Source organism: Halichoerus grypus, chromosome 15, assembly GCF_964656455.1.
Source record: "Halichoerus grypus chromosome 15, mHalGry1.hap1.1, whole genome shotgun sequence".
In the NCBI taxonomy this organism is placed as follows: Eukaryota; Metazoa; Chordata; class Mammalia; order Carnivora; family Phocidae; genus Halichoerus; species Halichoerus grypus.
Genome location: NC_135726.1, coordinates 60,704,132 through 60,715,859, shown reverse-complemented (window position 1 = coordinate 60,715,859; position 11,728 = coordinate 60,704,132). Strand labels below are relative to the sequence as shown.

General features: G+C 47.9%; 1 long non-coding RNA gene across 1 annotated transcript; it reads left to right on the top strand.

Annotated features, from left to right (window-relative positions):
• Positions 1–3,383: 3,383 nt before the first annotated feature.
• LOC118527866 (uncharacterized) lies at positions 3,384–7,294 on the top strand. Its single transcript, XR_004913323.2, has 4 exons — positions 3,384–3,581; positions 5,547–5,713; positions 5,908–6,006; positions 6,864–7,294. It is a non-coding gene; the product is annotated as an uncharacterized LOC118527866 (long non-coding RNA).
• The last annotated feature ends 4,434 nt before the right edge of the window (positions 7,295–11,728 follow it).

The following is an 11,728-nucleotide window of genomic DNA, read 5'->3' as shown; positions in this document are numbered from 1 at the left end:
TTTTTCTAGAGACATCTTGTTCCAACAGTGCCTCCTTATCTTCCCTTCCACATGAATTACCTGAAAATAGGGAAATGCCCTTTCTGTAGGTCATGGTACGTGGGTGAGGATGGATCCATCATTAAGTGGGGGCCAGGATCAGGGGGAAAAGAGCAAGTCCTGTTGGTACAGGCTCTGGCCAGACCAGTGCAAAATATCTCAACAGGGTCAAAGATTCAATGTGGCTGGCAGGATCTGCTGCTCACCCTCTGCAAACACAATGCAGCAGCGATGCTGGGACAGGCAAATGCTGCACAGAAAGAGCCCAGACACGGATGTAACATCCAGTCACTTCTTAGGATTAGGCTTCCAAGGATTATTTACCAATACATGAACATATCCTAACAGCTAAATAGAAGCTAACACTGGAGGACCCAGCATAGGGAGAGTAGTTACAAAATGAAACTTGAGGAAGGAGAGGTAGGAACTAGGCATCAGGAAGAGAAGGCAAGAGGACGGAATGTTCCAAAAGGTGTAAGAAGTTGGACTGAGGTTGGGACAATGACTTTGGCAACAGGACAGTGATGTGGTACAGGACCATGGCCAGCCACAATTCAACCTAGACCAGGCCTCAGCCCATACCTGAATTTCACTCAGCAAGGCCCACCTGTTCTGGGACTCTGTTGTAATGGCTAGAATTGCATCTTCCCAGCTAGATATCCAGGACTCCATGTCATGCTCTGGCAAAATGACCTTGTGGGATGGAGTGGCCACGAGTCCTGTGGAGGACAGGGCAGGTAAAGGGGCCTGCCCTGACTGTTGACCTTTCTGCGGAAGTCAAGAAGCTGGCTTCATCTTTAACATTAGTGAGGAGGAAGCAGGAAGGATGTCACAAAATGAAACTTTGAGAGGGGTTTTTCAGGAATAGCCAGGGGCTGCCCCTGGCCCTTTGTTCGATCTATCCCTTGCAAGGAATGACAACAGGACCCCCAGAGACTGGCAGTGGCAATTCTAAGGAAGTATCTGCTGGAGAAAGAAAGCAGAATCCATGGCACAGAGAGACTCTGTTATGGAGCCAAACCCAATGGCTTGTTGGAAAGATGGAGAGAACCCTGACCTTTCTTTCCAAGCCACCACAAACCTGGGGCAGCAAAGGTGCAGTGGCTCAGGGAGAGCATAAGTGAGTGCCCACAACTCTGAAAAAGAACACATAAAGAGAGGCAGGAGATTCACTCAGTAAGGCTGTGAACGTGAAGTCATCCAACATCACGTCCTGGTACAGGATCCTCTGGGCCAGTGAAGAGTCTCCACTCCTCCTGAGAGGTACATGGCCACATCCTTGGGTCACCAGGCCTTGCAGTGAGGGAGACAGCTGATCCTGCAGGGCACATGAGTGGATATCTTCGAGCCCCAGGCCTAGAACCCAGGGCACCTTGCTCTCTCCCCTGGCAACCCTCTCCCCTATAACACCTCTCAGACATAACCCCTAACTCCTCAGAAAGAACGCTAGTCTACCAACATCAGGGCCTTCTCCTTCTCCCAAGACCCACTGGCCACTGCATTGCAGCCGCTGCATCATAAAGTAGGAGGGGAAATGGTTATCATCCAATCTGTACATGCCCTACTTCCAGATGGTTCCCTGGACGTTCCCCACAGTGTGACCTATGATAAAAATAGCCCCAGGTTCACAAACTTGCCCCTAGGGCCCCAGCACCAAGCCCTTGTACTCACTGTTCTGCCTGACTCATGACAGACTCACCAGTTTGTGACAGCTCCTTTCTCACACCCCTAGGTCCTCTTCTTTCTTCTATGTCCTTGCATCAGCCCTCTCAACTCTCCCCAGGCCACTCTGCACATGGCAGCTAGTGACCCTGGAAATAATAGCCAAGATCCAATTTCCAGTTGATCTTGCAACTAAACCTCCAATGGCACTCGGGGCTAGGGGCTGCCCCTGGCCCTTTGTTCAAGGCCTTCCCCACCTGTCACTGTCCTCTGCTCCATCTCTCAGCTACAAACACCTGGATTCCCAAATACCCGTGGCCCTCTTACAGCTCTGCCTTTGCTTGTCTTAACCCCTTACCAGGTGTGTCCTACCTGTTCCACCACAGGATGGTCCTTCAGGCCCCACTAGCTCCACTATCACTGCGGATAACACATCCTAACCCCTGCACTTGCAGTAGATTGAACCATCATTCTATAGCAGCATGCCTACAAGGCCTGCAGTCCCACTGGGGAGCCTCAGGAGTGTGCGGAACCTCCCTGGACCCTTCCCTGTCACATGCTCTCACAATCTGTCCTCCCTGGGTCCACCATCTTCCAAGTCTGACCCAGAGCTCCCTCCCTGGTCTAGGGCTCATTACATGCCTGGACTATTGCTGAAGCCTCCTCTCTGGCCGCCCTGCTTTTGCCCTGGCCCCTCAGTCTGTTCACACACCAGCCAAAGAAACCAGTTAACAGCAGAGTAAGAATAAAGGGCCAGCGTTGAGTGTCCTTAAAGAAAGCCTAAGCTGCAGCCTGAATTCTCCTATCAGGTTCTCTTTCCTCACAAGATGTAAGAAGGATTTCGGGTTCCCTGAGGGCTCCCAGTTCAAGCTCACAAACAAGCCTCTGCAAGTCTCTGTCTCCAAGCATGAAAAACCCTTTCGAGCCCCTCCCCCTCTTTTTGGCAGCACACTGACCAGTAATGTGGGACACAAAGGCACAAAATGAGAGTGACTCCCATCATCCCAGACAAAGAAATGGAAACGGCAGGAATCCCACGGCACACTCACTCATTCACTAACGCTGGGGCTCCAGGAGCTTGGGGTTAGGGGTACTGCCCGGCTTCTGTAAGCAGGACCCTTCACTCTCCAAAGACTTCCGGTAGCGCCGCTGTTCCCATGGTAACCCGCTAGGGTCCGAGGAGAAGCCGCGCGCGCGCCCGTCAGGAATGGACCGCTGCGGGCAGCCAGCCCTCCGAGCCTCGGTCTCCCGCTCAGTGTGGTGGAAACACGCCCAAGGCGCCTCTCCTGGTCAGGTCACCGGGTTGGACGGGCTCTAGCGGAAATCCCGGCGGACATCCCCGAGGGCGGTCCGTTCTATTTCCGAGAAAACGAGGCTCGAGGAGTTGGGGATGGTTAGCTCGTAGGCCCCGCCCGCAGGCGCAGAGGCCCAGAAAAGAGCCGCCCCCACCTTCCACACTTCGAGCACCTCGAGCCCTGGATGCTGACGCCCTGTAGTTTCCAGAACGCGTCCCCAACCCAGGTTTCAGGGCCTCCGAGCCGGCGCACAGCAAGTCAAGAGAAAAACCTCAGGGCGACGCCGGAAGTTCCGCCCTTGCCCGGCGCGGTGCGCACGGATATGCCCCGCGCAGCGCAGCGTCTTCTGGGTAGTGTAGTTCACACCGTAAATCCTATTTCCGCGGGGACCGAGGTTCCGTGTCACCATGACGAAGACCAAGCGGCACCGCGAGGGATGTCGGGAATTGAGGTCCGGCGGGTAGGTTGGCCTAAGGCACGTCTGAGGCTCGCCAGCGGCATTGTCAGAAAGGACCAGGCCCTAGGCCAGACTGGGCCCATTCCGCCGGGTCCCCGTCCGAGACAGCACTGGTGGACTTGGCATGGGTAAGGGAAGGTCTCCCAAGCTCCGCCTAACGGGATTCCAAGCCCCAATGTCCTAAGAGCGAAACTGAGGGCGTCCTGCCTGGGGTCATCTTTTTCCCTCCAGGCTGGGACAGTGGGTGTGCGCACCCCATTTTTAGCGGTCTTGGAATGAAGCATGGAAGTTGTTCCAGGCAGAGGGACCTGCATGTGCAAAGCCTTGGAGGCCATCCAGAGAGGAAGGCATTAGGGAAACTTGAAGTCCATTACTTCTGGTGGGACCAGAAAGCTCCAGGGGAGGTTTCATGCTAGGCCTTTATTCTGAGGGCCCCATGAGCTGAGAAGATCTGTGAACAGAGGAGGGACCTGATCTAATTTGAGCAGCATACCTTTAGTTTCCATGTGCAGAAGTGATGGGGGACCAGATGGAGGTGGAGGTGGGTGAGGACAGAGGAAGGAGGCACTTGCAATTATGGAGGCAAGCGATGGTGGCAGCATGGACTAGGGTGGTGGTGGCAAAAGATGTAGGAGAAGTAGTCAGATTCTGGATCTCTTCTGCAGGCAGAGCCATCTGGATTTGCTGATGGATCAAAGAGGGGTGAGAAAGAGATGAGAGGTCCAGAAGGACTCCAGGTTTTTAGCCTGAGCAGTTGAAAGAATGGAACTGCCTTCCAGAGAAATGGGAAAGGGGAAAGAGGAGCAGGTCCCAAAGGAAAAGCAGGAGTTGGGATTGTGTCTGAGTTGCCTGGAGACATCTGAGTGGAAAGGTGATGTGGGCAAGACTCAGAGATCTGGTGTTTTTTTTGTTTTTTTTTTTTTTAAGATTTCATTCATTTATTTGACAGAGAGAGACACAGCGAGAGCGGGAACACAAGCAGTGGGAGTGGGAGAGGGAGAAGCGGGCTTCCCGCGGAGCAGGGACCTTGACGTGGGGCTCGATCCCAGGACCTTGGGACGCTTAACAGCTGAGCCACCCAGGTGCCCCGGATCTGGTGTTCTTGAGAAAGGTCTGGCTGGAAGTGTCCAAGGAGTGATGGGCTGAGGGCTTGGGCCAGGGTAAGGCCTGGGGACCAGATTTAGGAAGTAGGATCTAAGGGCCTTGGTTACAGACGACCACTGGATGGAGGGAAGGGACACTGAGGTTAGGACTGGAGAGCTAAGTGAAATTGGGCCCAGAATGGAGATTAAGGGTAATGATCACAGATGCAGTTGGAAGGAGGCTTGGCTTCACATAGATTTGCGGATACCAATTGCCTTTTGCCTACAATCCCTGTGGCTGCTATGTGCAGAGGGATCTCTAAGAAGCCTGGGGAAAAAAACAAAACAAAACATTGGAACAGATGAGGCAGGGCCCCAGGATTTGATAGAAGGACTGTCCAAAACCTATTAGGGCCAGCATAGGGGGCCCAGCATGGGATCAAGCCCTAGTGTGTCTCAGATGTGGAGTCCTGGGGGAATTCATTGAGTGTACTGGGGAGAGATTCCAGGGGGAGTATCAGGGAGGTGGCTGTTAAGACAAGGACTAGAGGCCTGGATCACACACCCAGAACTTACACCATAGTCAACTGCCCACATGCCGTTGTTGCAGGGTTTGGTGACCTTTGATGACATTGCTGTGGCTTCTCTCAGGAGGAGTAGGGGCCCTTGAGGGGCCAGAGGGGCCTGGTCCATGATGTGACTCTAAGGACATTCTTGGGTTCCCTGTGGGGGTGTTTTTGGACTTGGGGCTGGGCACCAGGCTTCGCTTGCTGACCATGATCTTGTTGGTAAATGTCTTTCCAACTCTGTCCAGTGGGTCTGCCTGTTGAGCCCATTGGGACCAAGGCCCTTCTGCATCTGGGTTTTACTCCCCTGACTCCAGTAGGAGGTTCCAGAGACTGTTCCTTGCCAAGCACTCCATACTTTCATGGTCATTGTTTAATGTATAATGTTATTTTTGCAAAATTTTTCTTGGATGTTTTATCTTGTGAGGTTCCATTTTATTTCCAGTCACATCTGTCATGCTTGCCCTGTGACCTGTTGTGGAACTCCAGTAGGGGTAACTGGACTCCTGTGTGGTCATCCAGCTGGAACATTGCAAGGAGCCCTAGCTGCTCACCTGGGTTGATATGACTCCACCATGGCAGGTTCCTGCAGGCATACAGAGTGTGAGCTAGGTATGGGAATGACTTCGGGGCTGGGTTAGGCTGGTGCTTGACCAGTGCGTCTAAGTCCAAAGCTGTATCTCATTCCTACCATCTTCTAGACCCAAACTGCCTCTCATATGACTCCTGAGAATTAGCTGTCTCCCACCCTCCTCGAGCCGAGCCTCCACATCTGACCCATTCTACTTTCCCACTGTTGCTTTCAGGTCCTTCAATTCAGCTTCTCCTTCCTGGTCAGCATAATCAAGCCCTCCCCCCGCCCCCTCCCCCCTTTTCAAGATGCTCACAACTGAATCCCTGAATCTGTGAGTATGTTACTTTATTTGGCAAGAGAGATGTCACACACACACACAAAGATGTTACAGATGTGATTAGATTAAGGATCTGAGAATGGGGATATTATTGTGGACTATTCATGTGGGTCCTAAATGGAATCACAAGCATTCTTAGAAGAGAGAAGCAAGAAGGTCAAAGGAAATCCAACACCTTTTCATGACAAAAACTCTCAGAGAACTAGCAATATAAGGAAATTTCTTCAACATGATAAAGGGCATCTGTGAAAAATCTGTAGCTAACATTGTACTTAATGGTGAAAGACAGAAAGCTTACCCACTAAGATAAGGAATGAAGCAAGGATGCTCACTTTCATCACTGCTATTTGATGTTGTACTGGAAGTTCTTGCCAGAGAAATCAGGTAAGAAACAGAAATAAAAGGCATCCTGATTGGAAAGGAGGAAGTAAAACTATCTCTATACACAAATGACGTGAAAATCCCAAAGAATCCATAAGAAAGCTACTGGAGCTAATAAACAAATTTAGCAAAGTTGTAGGGTACAGGATCAACACATAAAAATCTGTGTGTTCTCCTATATACCAACAATGTACAATCTGAAAAGGAAATTAAGAAAGCTATATTTACAATAACATCTAAAAGAATAAAATAGCTATAAGAATACATTGAAGCAAAGAGATGAAATACGTGTACACTGAAAACTAGAAAACATTACTGAGAGAAACTAAAAATAAAATAAATAAATAAATAAATAAATAAATAAGTGGAAAGTCATCCCATATTAATGGATAGGTAGACTTAATGTTGTTAAAATGTCAATGCTACCCAAAACTACAGATTCAATGCAATCCTCATCAAAATTCCAACAGCCTTCTTTTGCAGAAATGAAAAAAGCTGATCCTCAAATTCATATGAAACTGCAAAGGGACCCGAACAGCCAAAACAAACCTGAAAAAGAACAAAGTTGGAGCGGGGCACCTGGGTGGCTCAGTTGCTGGGCGTCTGCCTTCGGCTCGGGTCATGATCCCAGGGTCCTGGGATCGAGCCCCACGTCGGGCTCCCTGCACAGCAGGAAGCCTGCTTCTCCCTCTCCCCCTGCTTGTGTTCTGTCTCTCACTGTGTCTCTCTCTGTCAAATAAATAAAATCTTAAAAAAAAAAAAAAAAGAAAGTTGGAGCACTCACACTTTCTGATTTCAAAACTTACCACAAAGCTGTAGTAATCAAAACAGTGTGATAGTGGCATACAGATAGACATATACACCAATGGAATAGATTTGAAAATCCAGAAATAAACCTATACAAAACCTATACAACTATTGCTAATTGATTTTTTACAAGGGTGTCAATGCCATCCAATTGGTGTTGAATCTTCAAAAGATGGTGCTGAGACAACTGGATATCCTCATGCAAAATAATGAAGTTGTACCCCTAACTCACACCATATACAAAAAATTAACTAGGGGCGCCTGGGTGGCTCAGTCAGTTAAGCATCTGCCTTTGGCTCGGGTCATGATCCTGGGGTCCTGGGATTGAGCCCCGTGTTGGGCTCCCTGCTCAGCAGGGAGCCTGCTTCTCCCTCTCCCCCCTGCTCATGCTCTCTCTCACACTCCCTCTCCAATAAATAAAATCATTAAAAAAAGTTTTAAAAACAAAAAATTAACTCAAAATGAATCAACAACATAAATATAAGAGCTAAAACCATAAAATTCTTAGAAGAAAACATAAGGATAAATCTCAGTGACCTTTGATACGACCTTGGATTTGTGACACCAAAAGGTAAGTAACAAAATTTAAAAAAATAGATACACTGGGGGCACCTGGGTGGCTTAGTTGGTTAAGTGTCTGACTCTTGATTTTGGAGTAGGTCATGATCTCAGAGTTGTGAGATCGAGCCCCATGTCAGGCTCCACACTGGGCGGAGAGCCTGCTTAAGATTCTCTCTCTCCCTCTCCCTCTGTCCCTCCCCCTCCCTCTCTAAAATAAATTTTAAAAAAGATAAATTGGACTTCATCAAAATTTAAAATGTTTGTACATCAAAGGGTATTCATTACAAACACACTGAAAAACCAACCAATAGAATAGGAGAATATATTGGCAAATCATATATCTGATAAGGCTTACTATCCAGAATACATAAAGAACTTAATAACAACAAGATAAACAACCCAATTAAAAAATGGACAAAGAGGGGCGCCTGGGTGGCTCAGTTGGTTAAGCGACTGCCTTTGGCTCAGGTCATGATCATGGAGTCCCGGGATCGAGTCCCGCATCAGGCTCCCTGCTCAGTGGGGGGTCTGCTTCTCCCTCTGACCCTCTTCCCTCTCGTGCTCTCTGTCTCTCATTCTCTCTCTCTCAAATAAATAAATAAAATCTTAAAAAAAAAATGGACAAAGAACTTGAACAGACATTTCTCTAAACAAGATACTCATATGGCCAATAAGCACATGAAAAGATGCTCGACTCATTAGTCATTAGAGGAATGCAAATCAAAACATGAGATACCATTTCAAACCTACTAGGATTGCTATCATGAAAAAAGAAAAAGAAAAAGAATGGTTAGAATGTGGAAAAATGGGAACCTCATATGCTGCTGGATGGAATGTAAAATGGTGCAGCCATTATGGAAAATAGTTTGGCAGTTTCTCAAAAAGTTAAAGATAGAATTACCATATCACCCAGCAGTTTCACTCCTAGATACATACCCAAAGATTTGAAAACAGGGACTCAAAACAGATATTTGTATGCCAGTGTTCATTGCTCATTAATCATAATAGCTAAAAAGGTAGAAGCAACCCAAGAGTCCATGAGCAGATGAATGGACAAAATGTGTTATGTGCATACAATGGGATACTGTTCACCTATTAAAAGAATGAAGTACTGGTAAGTGTTACAACATGGATGAACCTTGAAAACATTATGCTAAGTGAAATAATCCAGACACAAAAGGACAAGAGTAGTTAAATGAAATCACTAGAATAGGCAAATTCATAGGGGTAGATAGTAGATTAGAAGTTACCAGGGGCCAGGGCAGGGGGGGATGGGGAGTTATTGTTTAATGGGTACAGAGTTGCTGTTTGGGTGATGGAAAACTTTTGGAAATAGGTAGTGGTGATGGTTTTAGAACATTATGAATGTAATTAACGTCATGGGATTGTACAATTAAAAATGGTTAAAATGACAAATATTGTGTTATATATATTTAACCACAATTTAAAAAAAATAGTAGTAATTATAATTTGAAATTACTTCCCCCTAAAAAAAAAAAAAGTTTTAGGTTCCTCTGCTATCTGAAAATTAAATGTCAGTGAAAAACCACATTTTTGTGGAAAAGAAAGTCAAAAGAGGAAGTAGGAGATGCAGCAACAGAAGCAAGAGGTTGTAGTGATTTTTTTTTTTAAATATTTTATTTATTTATTTGACAGAGAGAGAGAGCAAGAGAGGGGACACAAGCAGGGGGAGTGGGAGAGGGAGAAGCAGGCTTCCTGATGAGCAGGGAGCCTGATTCTGGGCTTGATCCCAGGACCCTGGGACCATGACCTGAGCCGAAGGCAGACGCTTAACGACTGAGCCACCCAGGCGCCACCCCCCTTTTTTTTTAAATATTTTATTTATTTATTTGACAGAGAGAGAGAGAGCAAGAGAGGGGACACAAGGAGGGGGAGTGGGAGAGGGAGAAGAGGTTGGAGTGATTGTGAGGAAGGAAGTCAAGAGCCAAGGAATGCATTCTTCCTCAATGAGCTGGAAAAGGTAATGAACAGATTCTCTCCTATAGCCTCAGAAGAAAACAGTATGGTAACACCTTGATTTTAGCCCAGCTAAGTTACTTTCACACTTCTGGCCTCTAGAATTGGAAGAGTAAATTTCTGTTGTTTTAAGCCACTCGGTTGGTTTATGGTAATTTGTTATGGCAGCAATAGGAAACTAGCACATTCCCTGCGTAGCTCATGTATCCTGAAATGCAGGATTTTAGAGGTGGGTGGGCATTTGTCCCCTCTGGGGATTTGGAGCCCTGGTATTACCAGCTTTCCACCCAATTTGGCACTCCTGTCACTAGCACTGAGGCCTGAGAGAATCCCATTTGCAGACAGGCTAGTGGGAGAAGCTGCCTCTCCTTTGCATGCACCTATCCTGTGGATTCGTCCGTGGGCAGGCACCCCTGTGCTGTGGCCTGGCTGGGCTCCCTTCTCACCCAAATATCAGTCTCTTTGCCCTGCCCTGGAGCCCATGGAATCATTCCTGAGTGTGCCAGACACACACTTGTGAAGAAGTACCCAACCCATGCCAAGGTCATCATGAAGCATGGAGTGGAGGAGGGGATGCTATCTGAGCGGAGTTTATCTGTACCACTGGGGTCACAGGCTAGGACCACCAGGCAGCCCTGAAAGCTGGAAAGCCTACCTCAGTGACACACATGCACATGTCTTCAAAGACACCTGGCTACACACCAGGGAAGCACCCTGGATGGAAGCCATGACATGGGTGACATGGGGAGAGGCTCCTAGTTCAGCTTGAGCCTCCACCAGTACTGGAAGCATCACAGTGGAAAGAAATGCTGCAGAAGGGGCGTGGGTGGGCCTCTTCTGATCCCAGCTTGCAGTGCCCACTCATGGAGCTGCCCTTTCCCTGCAGAGCATGGAGGTAAGTCCTCCTGACAGATATGACCTTTCAGCAGGACCCCTCCTCTGATAGGAAGAAGCCATGGGGCCCTAAGTGTATAGTGACCAGGAACTGACTTGCTCTGGCCAAGGAGACCTGCAGTGTGTCTATTGGCAGCTCAGGGAAAGCTGCCCAGCTTCATGGATGTGGTTAGGTCTGCACATGGCACCTGTAATGTTCTAAGGACCACTCCCTTTCTTACCTCAGACTGCTCTGGACTGTGTGAGAATAAAGACCAGGTTAATTACATCACCTTAAAGCTAGGGGTATGGCTGGGGAGGCAGGGAATAGAAATGAGTCACTGCCAGCATGCAGTGGTTCTCAGTGATGATAGCAACATCTGCTTCTGAGGACACAGTGGGAGGGCAGGGGGTGACACTCTGTGGCAGTGACCTTGCCTGCTGGGTTCTGGTCTCTCCATTCTCTATGATCTATACCCTGTCATTCTCACTGTAGGTCTTATGGTGGTGAGCCTGCCTACAGGGATTGTTTTTTCTGGACAGGCATAGAAAGATGGCTTCATCTTAATTCTCTCAATCTCTACTGCCTCCCTGTTCCACTGTTTATAAAATATTTTATTTATTTAGTTATGAGAGAGTGCGCTCGTGCAAGCAGGGAGAAGGGTGGAAGGACACAGGGGGAGGGAGTGGGAAAGGGAGAGAGAATCTTGAGCAGACTCCACGCTGAGCACGGAGCTCGATGTGGGGCTCGATCGCATGACCCCAAGATCATGACCTGAGCTGAAACCAAGAGGCAGATGCTTAACTCGCTGAATCACCCAGGTGCCCCCTCCCTGTTCCACTTTTAAGGACCTTTGTTATTACACTGTCCACCCACCCGCCACCTCAGATAATCCAGAATAATCTCCACATCTCAAGGTCAGCTGATTATCAACTTAATTCCATCTACCATTTAAGTTCCACCTTGCCATGTAATATAACTTATTTACATGTTCTGGAGATTAAGACCTGGACATCTTTAGCGTCATTATATTCTGCCTACCACAGTACAAGAATACACTTTTTAAAAAATTTGAACATTACCTATCAAGGATGAGTGCATTTTATTTTGTTTTAT